This window comes from Bactrocera dorsalis, chromosome 4 (assembly GCF_023373825.1).
Source record: "Bactrocera dorsalis isolate Fly_Bdor chromosome 4, ASM2337382v1, whole genome shotgun sequence".
NCBI classification, from domain to species: Eukaryota; Metazoa; Arthropoda; class Insecta; order Diptera; family Tephritidae; genus Bactrocera; species Bactrocera dorsalis.
In genome coordinates this window covers 4,996,022-5,020,420 of record NC_064306.1, presented here as the reverse complement: position 1 = coordinate 5,020,420, position 24,399 = coordinate 4,996,022, and the positions used below count along the sequence as shown (strand labels likewise).

At 35.3% G+C, this 24,399-nt stretch overlaps 1 protein-coding gene across 1 annotated transcript in view; it reads right to left on the bottom strand.

The window, feature by feature from the left end:
- The window catches only part of LOC105232084 (uncharacterized protein CG43867), a 327,570-nt gene that overhangs the window by 274,140 nt on the left and 29,031 nt on the right, over positions 1-24,399 (bottom strand). Inside the window, exon 3 of the mRNA XM_049456460.1 lies at positions 15,900-15,939. The gene's annotated coding sequence lies outside the window, so the exon portion shown is untranslated. The remainder of the gene's footprint in view (positions 1-15,899; positions 15,940-24,399) is intronic.

The window sequence follows — 24,399 nt, the reverse complement described above, 5'->3', positions numbered from 1 at the left end:
TCATTGCCAAGCTCATGTGGTGCAAGCACTTTCTTTTGCCGTGTCTGCTCACTTCACTGCACTTCGCTGATTTGTACCGTTATACAGGTGTACGGTTAAGCCGGGTATATGTACTCGTATGCTTTGCCAACTTCCGTCAAGCCAAGTCAACATTACACAACACTATACCGCATAGCACTACAAACACTAACGACCAACTTCAACTTCAACTGCAACTTCAATATCCTTCACCGCTCTTAGGTGAGTGTGAGCGTGTGCGTGTCTGTTTGTTGGCATTTATTTGCCTCTTCAGTATGTCAACGGTATTTGTCCAACGTCCTGTGCGCCTTTCCATGTCCGCCTGCTGTGTCTGAGCATTGTTTAATGGTTTATATGAGCACATATGTGATGACGTTATGGCATGTGGAAGAGATTTCAGGGAAGATGTCAGGTTGGGTGCGGAAAATCATGCAGTCATAGCGCAAATGTGCAAAGATTTAAATTATTACCGACAAACCTGCAATATGTGGAAAGCAATGTTAGGTGACGAGGGTTTGCGACCGGGTACCTATTATACTGTACTTTCGGGATTAGAATGATATTCAGCGAAGCCTACTTTTGGACGAACTACTTCAAAGGTTCATTGTGAATTGAAATACAAAACGAAGGTCATCAGGGGTACAGAAGAAAGATAATAGCACGACAGTCTCATCGGGTGAAAAAAATGGATTTCTGCCTAATTCGAGTTCACTCCATAGTGTTAAACGTATTTAGAAAGTTAGGGATGTTCAGCTCGAGGGATAAAGCAATCAGTAACTCAGCTGAACCGTAAGACAAGAGTCTCGAAATGTTTATAGTCTCTACCGATGAAGAAAAAAGTGTTAAACGTGTTGAGAAAGTTACAGATGTCCTGTTTAAGGGATGACTCAGCTGAACCGTAAGACAAGAGTCCCGAAATTGTTATAATCTCCACCAGTGTAGAAAAATGAATTTCTGACTATAAAGTGAATAGTATAAAACGATGCCGAGCTCAAATGATAAAGCATTCAGTAAGTCATCTCGTCTACTCTCTCGGTCTGGTTTTGCTAAAGAAGGCCCCTAAAACCTCAGTAAAGAATCCACGAGCCTTAATTCGACCGAACGGCAGTAAGGCCTTTCTATGGGACCGAAAGTTGTTTTCGTTTTGACTTTACTTTATTAAGCGTGATCCGACGTCGGAAATACCGGCACGACCTTTCAATAGAAACTTAATATGTTTTCCTTTTGACTTTCCTTTATTAAGCTTGATCTGAAGTACGGAGTATCAGCATCTCCTTTCCTTTCGGCTTTCCCCTTTTAGGCCTGATCCGAAGTCCAGAGAATCCGTAAGGTTAGTACTTGTAACATATGGTTCAAATGTATGAATAATGTCTCGCAATACGCCAACGAATATATGCTTCTCCTCTCTCTGGAGGCTCTTACGATCCAGAAAAACTGAATCTTCAGTAAAACCTAAGGCTTCAGCATGTAGCAGTATGAGCAGCAGTGAGTTTTCTAGAGTACCATATCTTAAAGCTTTACAAGCATATGTATGCCACTTATCAAATCTAATTAAGGCTTTGTAATTTTGTTCCGAGCTCAAGTGATAAAGCATTCAGTCTACCCTCTAGGTCTGGGTTTGCCAAAGAAGGACCATAAAACCTCATTAAAGAATCCGCGAGCCTTAATTCGACCGAACGTCAGTAAGGCCTTTCTATGGGACGGAAAATATGAGCTCACCAACCAGTGCATTAAGCTGGGCCATAACAATCAACCAAGGTAGCCAGAAAGAGCAACTGACCAGCGCTTCTTTTACCAAAATCTTCGTGTCAGGTGATCACTTTTGTAGCACTTAATCGCTTTCCAGCCCGCTACACTATTGCGTGGGATATAAAGCTCGGACATAATACATCTTTCGCCTTGTATACCATTGTCATTGTGAGACCCCTGCATCAGCTTATTTCCTGTGCCGCTGTGATTATATTTGATTGAAATTCTCAGATTAATTCTGCATGACATTTACGGCCAAACGTGACGCTGGCACAATCAGCAGCGGTACAACAAATATTAAGGACCTTACTTGCGTCCATGTGAGGGTGTCTGGGAAAATAAACGCCAGAAGTGGCCAGCCTGCCATTTATACAAATTACTACATTTACGCTCGCACGCATTTAGTCATATGAGTATCCGAACGGACGGACTGCACACAGCACACTCATTTACCTGGCGCTTCGCATGCCATGGAGCTGTTGACTGTTGACGACACGACAACACGGCGACGCTGTTGCACGCAAGTGTTTATGATGAGTGTTTCCTATTTATACCTGTACAATAAAACGTAGCCGCAGTGGCACCGTGAACGGCGCCCCAACTGCTACTTATACGTGCCGGTGCTCGTCCAGCGCTGCCGTTCGGCACTGACATTAATGCGCGCTCGCATATTTCGCATCAACCTCGCGCTGTCGTCACAAATGTGAAATGACGAAATGCTATTTTAAATGTAACTACAACAAAGCAATGGCATGTCATAATATTTTCAGCGTGTGTGTAGTCAACCGGCACTTGTGCGCTATTTCAGTTGCTTTTCATCCGTTTTCGCCCGACCCCAGCTTCCGTTTCCGCACGCACGCAGGTGTTTTTGGGTTTGTAATGAGTTTTGCTGAGCTCCCCCCCCCCGCCTTCACCTCTTATATATTGCCATTGCGGCAATCTGTCATAAGAGCTTCCACCTTCCGCCAGCTCTATACGTCATACTGTCGGCGCTTTTCTTATTATTGTTTTATTTTCATTATTTGCCTTTCGCTCCACGCCGATTCACTCATTCATTCACTTTTATGCTTCACAACAATGCCGCATTCAACGCAACATTGTACCGGTGCGTCGAGCTCTTACTCGCATTCAAAGTTGTTTATGTCTTTTGCGTGATCGCATATTCCCGATGCAGGAGTAGGTGTCTGTATGAGTGACCTAAAAGGAAAACCAGCCGACAAAGTGTAACATTCGTTGTTCGTCGAATAGAGCTCATCTTCGGAGCAAGCATTATAACGCAGTGAGCCGCTTAAAAGCCTACTCGTTTAGAGTCCACTGAGTATTTTGGAACTCAGACCTGCTTTGGTCCTCAAGATAACACTTCTATCCAGCAGTTTTCTTAAACAAACAAGATCTGCTGGGAAAGGCATGGAAGGAAAGACAACCGAACCCACAAGTAATTCAAGCAAGGCGGCGAATTCACTCTCATATTGTTCTTACAAATCTCTGCGAATTCTATCGGATTTTGAGACTGTATACACTGCGTTTCTTAAGACACTACAGATGAACTACAATCTCCAAGGGCCCATTAACTCAGACTAAATTTAATACAACTCATTAAAAATGGGACAGAAGCTACACAACTGACTGGATTAAGCAGAAGTCCGCAACCGCCGTCTCCGTTTAAGAGCCCCAAGATTCGTTGATGTTCCAGCGGGTGGTCGATAACAGTCGACCAGTACTCCGACGCTTGCATTTGTGGTAATAAGAGAGCTCCGGAAACAGTTCGTCTATTTCACATCTAACTTCTCGATAGCAAAATCATTTGAGTATTTCAATAGAAACGAAACCAGTAATTTGAAGCTTCCTAGAACCGTAGCATTCAGCAAGAGTTGTGCCACGTTTAAGAACCTCAATTCTTTCGAACCCTAGAGAACTTCAATACCTTAAGCTTAGTACCACATTTGTTCTGACATTTCCTATAGGGCAGCTGAGCCTTGGCTCTACCTACCGAATACTCAATCTCCACATCACTTTGTGGAGGAAATTAATTTCCCTCCCAAAACGCATAACGACAAAGAGGTGCGGAAATCTCATTCAGATACAATGTTGAATTTTAAATAGGATAAGTCGTAAAAAGTGTGGTGCTCACATTGCTTTTATTCATATGTGCCTTTGAGTTAAATATTTTTACAGTTATGCATTTTAATACGGTCACAAGTGTGTCTAATTGAATGTGTCTTAGCTAAGGCGTAATGCATATGAATTAAGAAATTAACTAGGAATTTGAAATGTAAAATTTTATTTTGTAAAAATGTCTTGCAATAAAGTTCTTTTTGTTAGTGAGGGAGCAGAAGATTTCGTTAGAATGTTAACTGTGCAGGGAAACTGATATTTTAGAGACAGAATTGTCCTTCCATTTTGTACTACTTTTTCCATTTAGAGTAATTCAATGAAACAATTTACGAGGGAGATCCGAAAAGTTAATCAATTGAGGCTGAAAACTAAAAAAATTTATTTCCATGCACTTCTCTCCAAACCATACTTTTCGGCATCTAACTGAATATCGGTCTCGAACCGACTAGAGCTCTTAAAGCTTTACAATTACGTTTGATAGTACGAGGGGTTAACGAGGACAAAAATTGAACAGCCGAACTACATTTATACTTGGAAAAAAAGAAGACCTAAAAGGACAGTGGCCTCACGGACTGATTCCGGATATACATTCGTGGATAGATAGACAACATGGGAACCTGAATTACCACCTGACCCAAATACTTAGTGGTGATGGGTACATTAGAAGCTACCTATAAAATATCGTCATGGCTTTAGACCATATTGTCCGGCGTGCGTGGAGTGTATAGAAGACTCTGAACACGCACTCTATCATTGCCATCGGTTTTCAAGTATAGGGGAAAAGCCGAAAACCACACTTATGTGCGGGACCACTGTAAAATGGAAAGCTGTCAGTGAAGCTTCAGCTCTAATTATGACAAGATTGAGGCTTTTACAACAGGCTAGACGTCAGTCAGTCCGAACAATAGAGGAGACTTTAATGTCTACTCCTCTCTCAAGTAGTAATACTTAGTCCAGTGATCCCGTGGGAGAGAAATGAGATGGGTGTAGGTTAGGTTTAGCGGATTAAAGGCCCGCACTCCGGCTTTCTCCTACTATAAAAAAAATCATTTTTTCATTTTAAACCTTATTAAGGTTTTTGTGGACGAGCACTTCCTCGTCTTCTAATCACGTTTTCTTGAGCACCTTTGCATTTTATGGAAGTTTGGAGTCCACTCACGTTCCATTGTGAGATTGACTTAATTCAAAATACCATTTGGATTAATTGAATTTAACATTTATTACTTTCATCAATTCTTTGGGTCAGGAAATACGATTTTCATCGCTTTTGGAAGAAAATGATCAGTTGACTCAAAGACGGACGTTAACGTCTAGAAAAATATTCAAGCCAAGTAGATGAGCAGCTAAACACAATCACTGCAACCCTCGTACCACCTAATCTCGCGGCTATTCAAGGTACAACCCTGATAATCTCCATTTTGCAGCGCTGACATTTTCATTGTCACTTGTTAGTTACTTAAGTTGTCACTGCGTACATTTCTTATGCATTTATATTTCTTTAACCTTTTTAATTTCACGCCCTTTTCTTAGTTTCTCACGCAGTTTAAGTCGGATTACGCTTCCCTCTACTAACTGCAGCTGACAATGCTTTTAATTATAATAAACCCACACATTTAATTGGCAAAAGTATTGTAGGGTTGTGCAGCGGTCACAGTGAGCTTCTGGTATGAGCCTCAGCTTTGTAGTTTTACTTTTGTCTTCTTCACGTTGTGGCAACACTTTCGGCGGGTGGAGTTCGCGGCTGTTGAGGTGCTGACTTAGAGGTTATGGTAACTGTTTCAATGGTATTAGAAGGATAAAAGAGAGTATATGGCAGTTGTAAGGATCCTCTTTCTCTCAAATCACTGGTAGTTAGAGTTAAGAGTTGTAGGAATAAAGGACATATGACAGAATTACCAGGCACTTAATGGTTTTATGACTATGCAAAGCAGAGAAGAGATTTTCTTAAGAATTATTGAAGAGCATCAGTTTTGCTACAAAAAATATGACGAAAAGTTAGCCGAGTGTGGGAATAAAAGGAGGCTTTAAAGCCTCTAATAAAAGTATAACTGACCTGACTCCCTTTACGTACATTTCAGGATAGTAAGTTTCTGATAGAGACATTAGATTCCGTCTTTCAGAATCACTCTTCCCAACGGGTGTTACTTCGAACTGGGTAGGACTTGAGAAGTAAAGTCCTGTCCCGACGAACAAAGACTAAACTCTACAGGTACAGGCATGGCAAATGGGATTATCTGATGAGTGGGCTTTAGAGGTGTTCGGGAAAAAAGTCTTGCTGAAGAAATATGCTCCTTTACGCATTGGCAACGACGAGCACCGTAGTCGATAGCACGAAGAACTCTACGAGATATACGGCGACATTGACATAGTACAGCGAATCAAGAGACAGCGGCTGCAATGGCTAGGTAATGTTGTCCGGATGGAAAAGAAGACTGCAGCTTTGAAAGTTTTCGTTGCAGTAATCGCCGGTCGAAGCAGAAGAAGAATAGCACCTCCACCCCCTAGCTGCACGTAGTATCTCGAATCAGCGCCAAACAGCGAAAATAAGAAAAGACTGGCGCGCTGTTGTTAGCTCGGTTATAACCGCGTAAGCGGTGCTACGTCAGTAAAGAAGAAGAAGAGACTGAAAACTGAAACGAATCGATTAGCTTGGACGACTTGAGTTAGAGAATACCTTTCTACGACCTTTGAGGATTATGCTCATCAACTTAGTATCGCGGAATGTAAAGTCGAACGGTTTGATTACTCAAATAGGTTTGAGAGCTTCAAGTATTCTGAGCGATTTTTTTCTCTTTTCGGTCTTCAAATCCCATAAGTTAACTTATGATGAGAGAACTTAAACTTGCAAATGTCGGAAAATGTCTGATTAAAAGGGGAATTCAACCAAAACTAAGCTTAGTAAACTATTCTCTATAGACATTCATTGGTTAAAAGTGGGGGAAATTAAAGAAGAAGAGAAAGGATATCGGATTTTGCCAGTAATTTTAAAGCTGAAATCCCGCACAATACCGTTCAATGAAAACAGTTTTTAAACTACTCATTAAACTGCTTATTAAACAACTCATTCACATAGCAATAAATTGTGTGCATTAATCACAATTGGAAACAAATTCCGAACAAACTCATTTATGATATCAGTTTAAAGTAAGTTTTCACGAGCAAAAGTATGCTATGCAAATAATTGCGCTGCTGCTGGCGGCAATAAAAGCGGAAAAGCGCACTTGAGAAATTTCGCAACAGACATGCAACATTATTGCTCGTAAATTCATGGTTGAATCGGAGCGGAGCGTAAAAAAGGTGGAGGAGAGGTAGAAGAAGCGAAAAGTTGTGAGAATATATATAATAACTGCTTCGATAAAAACAGCTTTGTAGGTGGTATTTGGACGCAAATATAAAATGTATGGTGTTTTGTGGTCTGATATTTAGGACAAAATTTAAAAAAATGTTAAAAAACTGTAAAATAATTTTTTCAAAATTTTAATTTTTTTTTTTTGTTTTTTTTTTAATTTTAAATTTTGTAAAAAAATTTTTAAATATTTTTCTCTAAATTTTTTTTTACAAAAAATTTGTTTGAAAAATATTATTGCAATAAAAAAATGCCAGTGAAATAAGAAAATTAAAAACTCTTTGTCTTTAAAAAATTAGAAAAATTATTCAAAATTAAAAAATATAACAAAATTAAAAAATAAAATGAAAAAAACTGTAAAATAATTTATTAATTTATTTTAATTTTAAATTTAGTAAAAAAAAAATTGTAAAATATTTTTCTCAAATATTTTCACAAAATTTTTTTTTGAAAAATACTATTGCAATAAAAAAATGCTAGTGAGATAAGAAAATTAAAAACTCTTTGTATTTAAAAAATTAGAAAAATTATTTAAGCATCACCTTAATTTCCGTGTAGCAATATTCAAAAAATAATATAAAAAAACTCAAAACTATGTGAATCCCCCAAAAAGAGCCAAAATATGCTCGCATTATTTTTTTTAGAGTTGCTCGCATTGGTATAATTTACAGTATTAACTAGTTGTCATTGCAGCCACATATGTGTTTCTGTACTTGTATGCGTGCGCCACTCGCAGTTCAAGTGCACCTGCACTCCACGAAAACAGTCGGCAGTCGGCAGCCGGCAAGCAATGGCAAAGGCAACCGGCAGAAGCCAAAGTCAAGCAGTTAAATTATGGTTTGGCCCCAAAAGGCGACAAATTTTGCGCGAATACTTTTTCATTTGCAAACGGGGGATAAGTACAAGTACTCGCATATGAATTTACGAGTATCGCTCGCACTCTCACAAGTGTGTGTTGGTGTGTGTGTGTATGTTAATGTGCGCTGCGAATTTCACGCCATAAATTTACACATTACACGATAAGTTAACGCGAATTACCTTTGTAAGCAGCGAGAAATTACAATTGTATGCCCTACGGCGGGGGAGAGGAGGGAAGTAACAGGCAAGCGTGGGGTGCATACGACGGCGCCACACACACATATGAGTTTATATTACCTTCACCTCATTGAGAACTGCAGAAATTCATATGACTCCAGCAAAGGTAAGGCATTTCCCCATCTACATACAAGCGATTGTGTGTAAACATGTATGTGTAAGTGCTTATGTGTGTGTGTGAAGTACAATAAATTTCGCAATTCGAAGTGCGAATTATTTGCCATGGCAGTAAAGAAAAGTGGGCGTGCATGTGACAATAAACTGTAGTAGGTACAACAACATAGTAACAAATGCTCACCTCACTCTCTCTCTTCTCTCGGCTGAGTGGCAATTACATTTTCAATGTGTTTGTGCGCAATTGTGCTTTGATAAATTTTCATACCCTTTTGGTGTATATTTTAAGGGTAAAGCTTTAATTTTTATTGCTGCGATAACAGTTAATGTAACTGAAATTTTATTTCGAAGTTTTTACCTTAATATTTTATTGTGATTTTTTTTATTGAAATTTCGACAAAATTTTCGCACTATTAAGAAAAAATTTCGAAAATTGGTTAAAACAAACAAAATTTAATTTAAAATTTAATCCCGAGAGAAACAGGAATAAAATATTAAAAATATTGGTTCAAATATTACTTCTTTAAAAATTCAAAATCTTTACAAGAATTACTAAAATTTTCAAAAACTGTTTCAAAAATAAATAAAAATTCAAGTAATTTAATACTAAAATTTTTTATAAAAATAATTTCAAAATATTTTTTACATACAAAAAAATTTATTTCGAAACTTAAATTTTTATACCACTAATATATAAAACTAAAATATAAAAAAGTTGATGTTTGGAAATTTTCAATACCAAAAACTTTCAAAATTCCAATTTTCGAAAATTTCACTAAGGGAAAATGTGTGGCTAGAAGCACTAAACAAACACATCTTTACAAGAATTACTAAAATTTTCAAAAATAAATAAAAATTCAAGTAATTTAATATTAAAATTTTTTATAAAAATAATTTCAAAATATTTTTTACATACAAAAAAATTTATTTCCAAACTTAAATTTTTATACCACCAAGAATTACTAAAATTTTCAAAAACTGTTTCAAAAATAAATAAAAATTCAAGTAATTTAATACTAAAATTTTTTATAAAAATAATTTCAAAATATTTTTTACATACAAAAAAATTTATTTCGAAACTTAAATTTTTATACCACTAATATATAAAACTAAAATATAAAAAAATTTGCTGTTTCGGAAATTTTTAATATCAAAAATTTTCAAAACTCCAATTTTCGAAAATTTCACTAAGGGAAAATGTGTGGCTATAAGCACCAAACAAACACATCTTTATAAGAATTACTAAAATTTTCAAAAACTGTTTCAAAAATAAATAAAAATTCAAATAATTTAATATTAAAATTTTTTATAAAAATAATTCCAAAAATATTTTTTAAATATAAAAAAATTTATTTCCACACTTAAATTTTTATACCACTGATATATAAATCAAAAATATAAAAAAGTTGATGTTTGGAAATTTTCAATACCAAAAACTTTCAAAATTCCAATTTTCGAAAATTTCACTAAGGGAAAATGTGTGGCTAGAAGCACTAAACAAACACATTTTAATAAATTAAAACTATAAAACTATTTATTTAGAAAACGAATAATTATGAATCTTCAAAATAAAAATTTTTTCAAGACTTGAACAACTAAAAATTTTCAAACAAAAAAAAAGTATTATAAAATATGATTATAATAATTATTATTTGTTTTTTTTTACAATTCATTATTTTTTTTTTTAATTATGAAGTAAAAATTATAAAAATTTTCAATATTTTATTTCGAAATTACAGAATTTAAATTAAATTGATTTTTTATTTATTCTAAAAACGAACATTTTTTAATATTAGAAATATTTTTTTATATTTTAAGCGATATAAAAAAATAAAGTTTTATAAAGACTTCCACAATTAAAAATTTTAAAAGAAAAAAGTATTATAAAATATAATTATTTTTTTAATTTTATAATTAATTAATTTTTTTTCCAATTTTAAAATATTAATAATAAAAACCTGAAATATTTTAGATTTTTAGAAAAAAATGTAAAAAGAAAATAAAGAAAAACAAGCAAAAGGCAGCGCTTTAAATGAAATTACTTTAAGATTAAATCTAAAGACGCCCAGAAGTATGCTACAGACAAATTACGAAAGGCACACATACACATGTACAACAACTTGAAAGCGAAAAATGCAGCGCTTCAAAATTCTCGACAGCAACAATTGCTTATGACAAACGTGTACGCTGCTGGACAGACGACAACGACAACAACAGCAATAACAAACACATGGTCAAAATGGCGTAAAATCACAACCAGAGCAAGATTGCACGCCACTAAACAATAGCAGGCAACTAAACAACAACAGCAAAAACGCTGAATTTTTATTTAAATTAAATCAAAACGCCGACGCGCTCCACCACCACGCGCTGGCAACGTAAAATGAACGCAACGCCGCCAGTAGTATTTGACCTCTGGCGTTTGGTGGCCAACAGGAGCAGCAGCAGTAGTAGCCACCACAGCTCAGCGGCAAAAAATGCACCGTTTTTTGCTTGGTTTCGTTTTTATTTTGTTATCTTTTTCCTTTTATCTCGACGCGCGCTGCACGTAGCACAACTCAATCTAATTTGATTAAAGTCAAAAATGTCCGAAAATGTCCGATGCTTGCAGGAAGAAGGATGGGCAATGGTAACCAACAACAACAAGCAACATAAAAATAAAGCGGCGAATAAATAAAAGGGAGAGTTTAAATTCGGTTCGGTGTAATTTAATTTTAAATTTGAGATTTACGCGCACGCCTAAAAGGCGACTATAAAAATAAGCGCATATTAAACAAATAAGTGCACAAATTTGTAGAATGCTAGGGCCTGGAGTTGCTGAAATTGTAGATGATGGTGAGGCGCTTTTTCTCTTTTATACGCTTCGTGGCTCGTTTTAAACACACACACCCCGCCTCTTTGTTAGTCTTCAAAATTGAAAAGTGTATGGTGTCTATTTAGGACTTGACACACCAATTGCTATGGTTAGTTATTAACGGTAATTATAAGGAAAACAGATCTGTTATGAAGAAATGTATCTCGTTTTTGATCGGTCTGTTGAAATAGAAGGTTTTTACCAAAGTGGACCGATCTGAACAAAATATTATCGACCAAACTACGGGCGCAACGGACTTCAGAGATGCGCTGAACGGCATTCACAGTGGAGCTACTAACACCTTAACAGACTCTCTTCCAGTAAATGGAGTTCTTGAATGGCTTGAACTCAATCCACCACATATTGTAGATGAAGAGCTCGAGTTGCCTCGCTGACTATCTTCCAGATTATGGAGTCTTTGAATGACTTGACCACCACCCATTCCTGACAAAGAGCTCGAGTTGTCGCCTAATTCCTTCTGAATACAGTGCAGGTTTAACTACTACACTTCCTAAATAGACCACGATCCTCCATCGATATATCTAATGAATCTCCTACCTGCCGAAGTTAGGTATGTTTGTATGTCCGGTGAAACCAGTTCTTCTATCAACGTTCTCCTTATGATCTGAGCCGATCGAAACGGCACGTTTCTCCTAGGCTTCCCGTTTGATGACAATTAACTAGCCACAAGGGACCCACTACAATAGAAAAAAAATGAAGACCAACCAACAACAGACCCAAGACCCTTCAAAACTCTACGATAATTATGGAATTAGTAGAAATCCCAAATCGTTTTCTGAGAACCAAGGAGGTCGACTAGTGGTAACATATCAAAACAACTCAGCAGAAAGTTTGGACAACTTCAGAAGCTCGGTCCTACTCGAACTTAGTACCGTAGTAGCCGCAAACTATAGATTCCAAAGAGTAATAACCAACTTAAACTAATCAATCAGGGTTGACTGACTTTTCAATTAGACTAAGAAGGAAGAAAAACAACATATATTCTAGAACTTAAGTTTTTCTAACACTTAAGACCATATTTGACTACCTTATGGTGGTTTAGACCGCTTAACATGCTGTGTGTTTTAATAAGTTTTCTACATGGGATGTAGAGAGGGTAGAACTTTCTAAACTCGCAAACCTACACGAAATGAATATGAATAACACTTTTTTCTTCAAATAAATATGATTGGGATTTAATTGAAAACCACAAAACAGCACTAAAGTTCTCAGTCACACTCAATAACCGCTGACTCACTCCCTGCACCCTTGAACAGCTGCTGCACACACCACACGCAGCTAATTGACAAGCGTTGTTATTGTAGGAAACTATGTGTGCGCGGTCATAAATTCATAGCGACAAGTGGAACTTTCTGGCTGCAAAACTGTCTTCGATTTCCGCCAGCAACAAATGAAGCGGAAGAAAGGTCTAGCAACTCGGAGGCGCGTAAACCCCAAGCAGAAGGAAGGCAGTGTAGCGCCAAAGTATTTCTAATAACAATAAAGCTTAAGTGTTTTTGATTTGTGGCGCGCGTCAGTTGCCGCCCACTCCAATAGCACGCACGCCTGCAAGTATGTTATGATTTCTAGATCTATTTTTATTTTTGAATTATCGCTGCTGTCGTTGCATGGCAATGAAGCCAATAAATTCCACGCACATATGCGAGCGCAACACATGCGTGTGCCGTTAATGGCGGGGCACAACCCCCCGGTTGCAGTATGTTAAGGGTTAATACGGTTAAGTAGTTGCGCGTGTGAGTAGTGGCTTTGCTTAATAGACTGCAATCTCGCCCTTCTTCGCGAAGCTGTTGTGCAGTTAAGCGAATTTCAAGTCACTCGGAGTTGAGCTGAGAAAAAGTTTTTTATGGGTGGGTGTTTTGGAGTTAAGTATTTAAATAAATTTCACTAATCAATCAGGTTAAAAGTTTGCGTTATTTATCGCTTGAGAAACTTAGGAGGGGTGAGTGGAGAAAAGCAATTTTCTTAAAAGTTACTTAAGAGATCCGTCGAAGGAAGTTGATGAAAAAGAGAAGGCTTACGATGCTACCTGTAAAATTAAAGGCTGCAGCGACGCGAACTTTAACGGATTAATGGTTCTATCGGAGCCCCTGCCTATAAATTTTATGAATAGTCAGAATAATTCAGTAAAGAAATTTTTAAATTGACTAATGAGCTAATTCTTTGAATCCCGAAATGGTTAATGAATCTCAATATTTCGGGATCCCGAAAATTTTCATTATATAGAGAAATTTTCAAGTGGATGTAGCTGGGTGGTATTCCCTTTAATCCCGATATTTCGGGATCCCGAAACTTTTCAGTATAAGAAATTCTCAAATTGACGTTTTTGAGAGTTGTTTCTTCAAATCCCGAAACGGTGAATCGTATTTTTATTAGATTTGCAGCAAAAGAATTTCGCGACAGAGGTATCGGCATATGTGTCATCGCTAACTGGCCAATAACGTAGTCACATTTAACCAATTACCTTTTTCAACACAACTTTTGTCAAGAACACTCAAATTATCGATATAAAGCTACAAAAAGTTTAAATAAAAAAAAATCGACTTGTGTGTTATCGATAACTATTTATTGCTAATAACCACCACTAACCATACTTTAAACACTTAAAATTTGACGAAAAATTCGATTTATATATAATTATATAGAAACTGAAAAGTATTAAAAAATATATCGATTTCTATGTCATCGATAACTGATTAATGCTCTAACCAACTTTTTTATACACTGAAAACCATCATGTGAGTCCAGCAATCACAGTTTATTAGTGAAAACACTGAAAAATATTGATGTGGAAACTGAAAAGTATTGAAACAAAAAAATATATCGATTTTTATGTAATCGATAACTGATTATTGAGACAAATTCGTCTATAAAACTCGAATTATTTATATAGAACCTAAAAAATATTAGAAGGGAAATAAATATATCGACTTTTGCATTATCGATAACTCCATATTTCTAGAACCAATTACTTATCTAAATGCAAATTTAGACAAGAAAACTCTAATTGTTGATAAAGAAACAGAAAATTAGTGAAACAAAAAAAAAACATATCGACTTTTGTGTTATCGATAACTGTAACTTCTAACAACATACAGTAATTTATTAAGTAAATTATGCCAAACAACCCGAATCGATACAAAAACTATAAAATATTGGAGAGAAATAAAAATATAGATTTGTTGGTCACCACTTACTCATTATTGCCATAACCAACCCTAATTAATGATGTAGAAACAGAAAAATATTGAAATACAAATAAATATACCGGCTTTTGTGCTATCGATAACTGATTATTTTTTTAACCAACTTTCAAACCGCAAGTTTTGTTTAATTATTGATGCAGAAACTGAAAAATTGTTTACAAAATTTATATCGACTTTTTTGTTTCGATTACTGATTATTGCTATCGCCAACTGCTTATTTCAAGTAAACCCCAATTAATGGCGCATAAGCTGAGAAAAACTCAAATTATCGATTTCTGTGTCATCGATATAAACTGCTTATTTCAAGTAAACCCCAATTAATGGCGCATAAGCTGAGAAAAACTCAAATTATCGATTTCTGTGTCATCGATAACAAATTATCGATATAAACACCCATGACTTGCTTTCTCAACGCTTTGAAAAAGGTAAAATTTGTCAATAAAATGCCAAAAACGCAAAACAATTCGACGTTAAAGCTCCAAAGTCCCAACTAAGCGCTCTACAGTGTCACTTTTCGCCCACCGCCCTCTTCCCTCTTTTCCCACACAACTCATTATTATTGCCTCTGCATATAATCCACTCGACCGCAAAAAGGCGAACGCAGCACTAATGCAAGTAGCTAGTCAAGTAGTAGTTGTGGCAAATAAGGCTAAGCATACACGTACAAATATATGTTTGTATGTCTAAAAGTGGACAAAAATACATAAGTATGTGTGTGAGCATTTTCTCAAGTGCCGTTTCAACAAGCCAATTTCCATTATATTAAATCAAAAACAAGCAGCATAGCAGCACACACAACAACAACACACGCTGTCTGTTATAATTTAACAACCTACAAGCAAGGCGAACCACAATAAACATAACGGTAATGACAAAAATAATAATAGAGCGCAAAAGAAAGTCAAGAACTGACAAAAAGATTTGCACCCAAAAATGTACTGCAAATAATTTATTGCTAGCAGTGTGTTTGTGTTGGTCATAAGCACGCTTGTGGGTGTGTATTATATATAAGGATATGTGTTTGTTGGTGTGCCAAACACGTTTTATGCGCTTGTGTGCTCTGCTTTAGTCACAAGTGCAAATATATTTCATAAACTGCACGAGATATTTATTTGCTGACAACGCGAAATTCACTAGTGTGGCAGCGCTTGCCACGAACTATTTATTTATATTTATTTTTTGAGGTTAGGATTTTTTTTTCGTGCATAATGTGTTTCGTAGGCGGTGAATGGAAGTGGTTTTGGTGTATTTATTTTTTGAATGTTATAAAATGCAGACTAGTGAGGGGTTCTAGTATGAAATAGTTAATATTTAAGACTAAAGAATTCTTTCTTTTAATATAGTTATGTAAAAATGTCAAATATATATATTATTTTTGACTTACCATCATCATAAAGGCGCACACACAGTTGCCATAAATATACCTGAAATGAAAAAAAAATAGTAAGTAAATATTTTAGACAGCGTTGATCTATGTATGATGTATCTTATATGCTCCTAAGCTATTTTCGTTTCTAATATTATAAATAATATGAGATTTTATTTAGTTGAAAAGGCTCTATGGACTATTTTCATGGATCATGGAGTCGCCGAACCGAACTCTGGTGGCTCTATCTCTGCCCATGTACAGGCGAGGAAATTGTGGGTGGTTGGAATAAGCCGTTGGAGAAGAGGGACAGTGAGCTTCTTTACGGATGGATCAAAGCTTGAGTGGAAGGTTAGTGGATTTACGGCCAGGAGCTCTTCATCAACTTCAGCTTCAGACTTTTTGACATTGCTATGTATTCCAAGCCGAGGTAGTGCAGCCTCCTTCAGCGAAATGACTATCCACTCAGATAGCAAAGCGGCGATACTAGCCTTGAACTCACTAACAGTGCCTTCAGAGTTGGTGTGTTGTGTGTTGGAGTGCCTAATCTCGCTATCAATAGCACTGAGGGTCTTTGTGTTAAGACTAGTATGGGTGCTAGGTAATCGCAGGAAATTGTAAAGCTGATGAGCTAGCAAGAAAAGATTCACTAGAACTCCTATTGGAAGAATGGGAGCTAGTCGGTGCTCCCGAATCCTCTTATTGATAGCTGGGCATCGCGGAAGCTTAACCAGTACTGGCGCACCATCGGTACATGCGCTGTCGCAAAAGCGTTTTGCCAATTTATTAGTCCGAACACAGAAGTTCTTCTTCTTCATGACTTCACAAAAGATTACATATAGCAGACCACGTGCGACCTCTCTAAGTCAGCCAACTAACTTCTGCAGGGACTTCCGCAACTTAAAAAATGGTCTCAGAATCGTCTTGCATTCAATTCCCCGCGCTTAGTGAGTAATATATCCACAAAGTGCACAGTCATTTTGACGTAGTTCACGTAGGCAATAAGTTCTATGGTTCTTTGTTTACCGTTCCCAGGACAGACGGGTCTGTGTAACCGGAACGGACCCGTATTTTTATCCGACAAACGACTACCAATTCTACAATAACAACAACAACATGGTTTTTTGTTCAGTTCTTATCTTATCCACTTGGAAAACAAGCTTGGCTGGGTCTCTCCCTTCATTTCGATGTAATATCCATTAATTCCGCAGCATGGCGGAAACCATTCCTGAAGTAATGTTGAAAAATTATTCAGAATTGGCAGTTCTTGGCTGGAGAAAAATACGGAAGCGTTGCGATTGCTTAGATTCGAATGTCGTGGAAACGGCCCTTCTCAGCCTTGTCTATAAGTTCGATAGGTTCTTCGTCTGATTATCTACCTGAGTCTCGATCAATTTAGTCAAGACTAGCATTGGGTCCTCCGCCTATTACTACTATCTAGCCCAAAGTGGAGTTGGTATATGGAGGGAAGTATGAGTTCGGCATATTTTCTTTCAGCTGTGCACCAAAATATCCTCAGTAATGCCACGAGCAATGAGTCCACATTACTGTACTATTAGTCCGATGTGGTATTCTGTTATTTCCAGCGAAGCCTAAGGATCGAACGATAATGCTATTTAAGAAGCAATCTCATCGCTTTTGATTCCTAGACTACACATTATGCCAACCTTATTCGCTTTACGGAATGAACACTCATTCCTTTTCCATTTGTTAGAATAGAATCCACGCGATTCCTTTGTCTTAAGAGCGCCAATCTACGCCAACGTTAGCCACTTGACAGTTCGCTGCCAATATTAATATTCATATTTACTCAAGTCGTTTTCTTCACTTCATAGGGGATTATATTAACTCGCGACAATTGTCTGTAATTCGCAAACATCGAAGTGTCTGGCAATCTAGCTTGCAACTTAACAATAATCCTGAGCTTTTGTAGCAGCGCTTAAGTGCTTCGAAAGTAAAAGTTGCCAAGGCAATGAAAAATGCATAAAAATTGAAAATGGGAATATGACTTGATAAAATTTGAAAGAAACCTCGAGGCAACGACAATAGCAACCCACCCAACAGTTCCAGTAAGCACACGACTCGGTCGGCTACCAATCAAGAGCGAAAAATCTAACAACTGAAGTGATTACACAACCGTGTCAGCCGCCAAACAGGAACAACTATTCAACAGCCATCAAAAAGGCGAAAGGAACTCGCAGCCCCTTTTTGGTCCGTCGAGCTCACCGGTTCAACAATACCAATAGTGGTTCACTTAACAGCCCAACTTAAAGTCCATACCGTCACTATGAAGCTCATCAGTTGCACAGCGGTGAGCAGCTGAGCAGTTCAAGGCAACACACAGCTGACTTCGACCCAACCGAGCTCGCTGTCGTCGCATGCACCACTTTAAGTGCCTGTAAGTGGCGCATCGTCGCAAGTATAAGTAGCGTTCCGTCTTACTATGATTGTTGCCACTTTAATTTGAGTGTGTGGCCGCCGTGGGCTATTATCGTTGCTGATGAAACTTCTTCACGGCAACTGCTGAGCTGACAACATTTGACTATCTCATCTTTACTTTGCACATTTTGATTATTATTATCATTTTTTATTGTTATTATTATTGTTTCTGTTGTTACATTAGTTTTGTCCCGTACCTTGGTTTAGTTTGTATCTGTTTTGAGTAAGCCTTGCGGTGCTGTTTGTTCTAAAAACAGTTGTGGAACAGTTGTTCCGCTTGGTGGCTACTTTTTCTTGTTCATTTCAGTGTTCTGTTTCTACCGCAGTTCGTTTTTGCTTACCGTTAACCCACCCTTCACCTGAAAAACACACGTTCCAGCACTCCAGTTGAAGAAAAGTGCAGCGTAATGCTTCCTTCCGCCAAAATCTTTTCTTAACTTCATGAGTACTTGCGCCCTCAGGCTTTTTCCTTGCTTCATGTCCATATTTTCATATTATTTTTCCTTGAAAAGTCTGGACATGCAGAAATAATTTGAATGACCGCTGGCTACAGTCGTCTCAAACATGATAAGCCGGCTGAGCTTCATCACAACTGCAGCGATTGCTCTCTTTCCACTTGTAGTGGAAGCGCATGCATTTACAATTGGTTGGGAGCAGTTCAATAACTTCGGTCATAAATCGATGATAGTGAATATAATGTAAGAAAGTTTTAAAATTTCAGCGCCCGAGGTGCCGAAAACTCTACCAGTCGGTTAAAAGGAATCAGAAAAGCGTATGCGTTGAAATTTTTAAAGCCTTTCCAAATATTTTAGCTCACAAGCTTCTACTAACCGAAATGTAGCTCTGGTTTCTTTTCTGTCTTAGCAAAAGAGTCTTTTGCGAGCTTGGCGTCACGGAATCTGACCTTCTCGGTATACGCGCGTCAGATCCCACCTTAATCTAGTTTATGGTTCACTTTATAAATATATCTCTCCCGCTTTTAGATATTCAACGATGAAGAGGCAATTGCATGCTCTTTTTGAAGTTAAGAACCGATAAGGAATGCCTTCATATATACCCCTTAGTTTTTACCACGATTAATTTAATTCATTCTGTTAATTTTGGACACTAAATTTCATTACATTTATGTCTTATTGTGGCACAGCAACAACTTTGTGGCACAACAACATTGTACTCAGTGATAAAATATAAAATTGTACAAATAAATCTAAAGTGATTTGTATTTGTCAGAGATTTTGGAAAGAGCGACACATTTGGTTGGACAAATAAATAAAGTAGTAAAGTGGAGAGCAAAAACAAAAACGCATGTGTATAAGGCAATACAAAGGCGAGACTTGAAACAAGTTTACACTGAAAAAAATTTAATTTTTCAATTTGTTTTTTTATATTAAAAAAAATAAAAAATCTCTCTCACGATTAAATATTAGAGAAAATATTAGAATAAAAATATATTTCTTTTTATTTTTTTTTAAATTTAAGAAAGATTTTAGAAAATAGAAAATATTGTTAAAAAAATTAATACAAATTAAAGACATAAAACCAGCTGAAAATACATATTTTAATTTTTATTCATATTCCTGAATTTTAAGAAGTTTTCTATTTTGAAAAATTTCTTTAAAAAACCAGAATTAGCCCACTCTTTACGAAATTAAAATTTTTCCCAATTTTCTATGCGAGAAAACATTTATGACTACTTATCGATTTCGAATTAAATACTAAAAATTTAAAATTTTTTTCAAAACGTTTTTTTGTTTATTTTTGAAAACTGTTTTCAAACATTTTCCAGTATTTTTTTTTTAAAACTTTATTTGTTTAAGTATAAATTTATTTGAAATTAATTTTTCTTAAAAAAAAATCGATTTTCACTCAATTTATATTAAAAAAGTTTCGAAACAAAAGTACTAAAATGTTCAAACATTAAAAAAAAAATTAAAACGTTTTCCTTAACTTTTCAATTTTTATTAATATTAATAATAGATATATTTTCAGCATTTTTTCCAACCCTCTTTTTAAATAATTTTTTTTTAATTAAAAATTTTATAATTTTTTTTTTACTGTCTTTAAATAATTTTTTTTCCAAGCATATTTTTTTTGCTGCTTAAACATTTTTACAAATTTACCAAGAATCTTTTTAATAAAATTAAACAAAACTTATTCTAGAAAATTATTTTTAACAATTTTTTTTTTCAAAATGTTTACAAAAGTAAATTTTTTAACAAAAATAGTTTGCACATAAAAAAAAAAAATTAAAAAAAAATTAAAAACTAATTTTTCCCATGCTTTATTTTCAAATGTTTTCAAAACTAAAACTTTTTAGTATTTTTCTATACATTTTTTTGTTTTTTTTTCAAAAAGATAATAACCCTTAAATAATTTTTTTCACAAACCCCTTTTTTTGGCAGCTCACACTTTTTTTCAAATTTATCAAAAATTTTTCAAAATATTTTTCCAAATTTTTCAAAAATTTATCAAAATATTTTTCAAAATTGTTTTTATAAAAATTTTTCAAATGTTTTTCCAGAACTTTTTCTAAAAATAAATTTTTTAACGAAAATATTTTTTCAATCCTTTTTCAAAACCTTTTTTAAATTAAGTGTTTTAGCAAATATGTTTTTTAAATATTTAAAAAAAAAAAAAACAAATTTTATTACAAAGTTATTTTTTTGCTGATTCCTACCACTTTTTGTGTTTCGAAAATATTTTTGCAAAAATAATTTTCTTTCCAGCTTGTAACAATTTTTTTTTTCAAAAATTTTCAAAATAATTTTATCAGAAATTTTTTAACGAAAATATTTTACAAACTTTTTGAAGAATAAGTTTTTAGAAACACACATTTTTTTTAAATATTTTCGAAAAAAAAAAATTTATTACAAAGTTATTTTTTTCTGCAAACATTATTTTTCGCTAGTTCTTACCACTTTTTGTGTTTCGAAAATATTTTTGCAAAAATAATTTTCTTTCCAGCTTGTAACAATTTTTTTTTTCAAAAATTTTCAACATTTTTTTTCAAAACTCTTCTAATTTTTTAACGAAAATATTTTAAAAACTATTTCCAAAACCGTTTTCCAAAAATAAATTTTTAGAAAATAATTTTGTTAAAAAATTTCAAAAAATAATTTTTATTACAAAAATATTTTTTTTTTATTACAAAATTATTTTTTTCTGCAAAAAAAATATTTATTGCTAGTTCTCAACACTTTTCCCAAAATTTTTTCGACAATTTTTCGAATTTATGTTTCCAAAATATTTTTTCAAAATTATATTTTTCCTAGTTTCTACAATTTTTTTCGCGCAGTGCAGCTAACAAGCGACGAACTAGCAACTCTTAAAAGTGTCAAATGCCAAACAAACAACAATAACGGCAACAACGCGTTAGAACAAATGAAATGGCAAGCGCACTAAGACAACAACAATAACAATATGTTATTTAGTGTAACAACAGCAAATAAAACTGATAGTTGGCAACTTCTGTGAACGAACGATTTATTTGCAACACTTTTACTGACAGCACAGCTACCACCGCTAGTCAGCGGCAGCAGCGACGCTAAAGCAGCACTACCAATGCAGTTAACAACAATGAAGGCAACGGCAACAAAATATTGGTTGCTGTCACGGCGAGTTGCAACTATTTTACGATATTTAAAAGCATTTGCTGTTTTTTTGATATATGTACTACATATGTATATATATAATTTTTTTTAAATTTTTTTCTATTAATTTTTTTTTCAAATTTCTTACAATTTTTTATCTTTTTGCAACTGTTTTTTTATTTTTTTGTATCTAAGTGTTGCTTTATGCACTGCTCCGCTGTTTATACAAGCCCACAAACCCTTCTATGTGCAACATTAAATATTTGTTGCAACAACTGATGTCCTTACACAGTCATATCCAAGCGCCGCCATTGTCCTCGTTGCGGTATATGCTTTGAAAAATGTCATTCACTTTTATTTCCTGGCATTGTTTGTCTCACATATTTATTTGTGTGCGCTTTTTTGCACACGAACCTTCTAAATTTTCATTTGTGTTGCAGTGATGAAGCGGAAATGAGTGCTAATTCATTACTCAAAGAGCAAATATGTATGCTGTAAGTATATTCTGCTGTCCTGAGTATACATGTATGTATGTGTGAGCATAAAATTTACGAAATATTTTTCAAAATGAGCACAGCTGCAACGTATATTTTCTGTCATTGTCCGGCGACAAGGATTATTTGTAAGAATCTGAGAATAAATCATATGCATAAAATGAAGAGAGGGCATGACAAATGGAAGTGAAATTAAATGTAATGTACTGGCAAGTAGTGTGCAGCATAATGTAAAGAAAACACGCCTCACACATAAACTCGTCTGTTGCCTAATAGTTGTGAGGTCACTCATACGCAAGGTAGCCTACGAATTTAGCGATTTTTCAAAGAAGTGTGCTATTCTTCCACAGTGGAACTCAGAAGTCCGTCGTTGGAACACATTTTGCTTTCCTTGAAAGCTTAAAGCTCTTTGATCACCGCACTAAAAAAATTGCTCCTAACCTCCAAATTTGAGCGCTATAATTGATAACAGATTATTGTCTCAGCAGATTATTAATTGAGATATGAGCTCGGTATATTTTCAGCTACGGATTGAGATATTTCTCAACCTTTTAACACCCTTGACTAATGTTAGTCGGAAGTACCAACCTTATAAAGAGACGGTTCATATTTAAAATTACCATTTATTCTAGTATATAAGTAAGTAACTTTGATAATTTAGGCTCATAGCGTGCCAATACGAAGTCTACTCTTCACGAGAGGTCCAATTACTGGTCTAGTGAGTTGAAGTTAGGAGTCCATCGAAAAAAAATTAGTCACCAAACAGACAATCGAGTTCAAGCTAAAGATCAAACAAGGTAAAATTGAAGGTTAAGCTGAAGATCAAACAAAATCCTGTGAGGTATCAAAGGGCTTCTCTCTAACCAAAAGAAATGAAAATCAAGGGTCACATGATTTTAAATGAAGTAAAACAAGTAATATCAGACTTCAGCCCCGTCTTCTTCACATATGATTCAATTTCAAACTTCATCATTACAAGATATAAGTCAAACACTAAAGAAGTTAACGAGGTCAAAACCAAAGTTAAAGCAAGGTCAACCTCAACAGACCTTGGTGAGTATGTAAGATATCTTCCTGAAAGACTGTAAAAATATTTTTCCGAGCATATTTTTGTATAAAGTCAAAAGTAGTTGAGATCTTACGGTGACCCCGAAACAACCAATAACCTTAATTTCCAAATTCGGATTAACTTTTTTATTTTGACTTATCCAATACAAAAGGTGTTAAAGCGTTTCAAATGCTTTTATTTAAAACTAAAACATTCAGCATGCGCGCTCAAATGTATGCTTTGAAAAGAAAAATGGCAGGTTGTATGCCACATTAACCGGCGAAAATCCCCAAAACGCGCATACAAACAAATTTCAAAGGAAATTGCCAAACAACTCAGAAGCCGCTAAATCCCGTTTTCTACACATGCCAATGCATTCAAAGCGCCCAAAAACAATTGTAAAGGGTTAAGGTGGCAACAACAAGAATAAAAGGCGTCTGACAGCGAAATGTGCGCAAAATTTATGATTACTTTGCCGCCATATATGCACCCATATCATTAATATTGCGCTATAGCTTAGATTGCTGTTGCTATTTTTATTGCTGCTTTTATTATTGTTGTTATTATGCCCTGAACAGGGGCTATTATTGTAAGTTTGCCACGATGTTTGTAATAACTAAAAGGAAGCCCTCAGTAGTACCGCAGTTTTTGAGGTATCACTACGTAATTTTCCACACACTTTTCTCTCGCCAAGAAGCTGCTCATTTGTTGGAACTGACGTCATCGGACTGTTATAGAATATAGCTGCCATACAAAGTGACCGGTCAAAATCAAGTCCTTGTATGGAACACTTTTTTATTTGCCAACATATCTTCCCGAAAGTTGGTATGGATTATTATCTAAAGCAATCATGCAATCTCAGAAGAAATTGTTCATATCGGATCATTATAACTTATAGCTGTCATACAAACTGATCAATCAAAATCAAGTCCTTGTATGGAAAATGT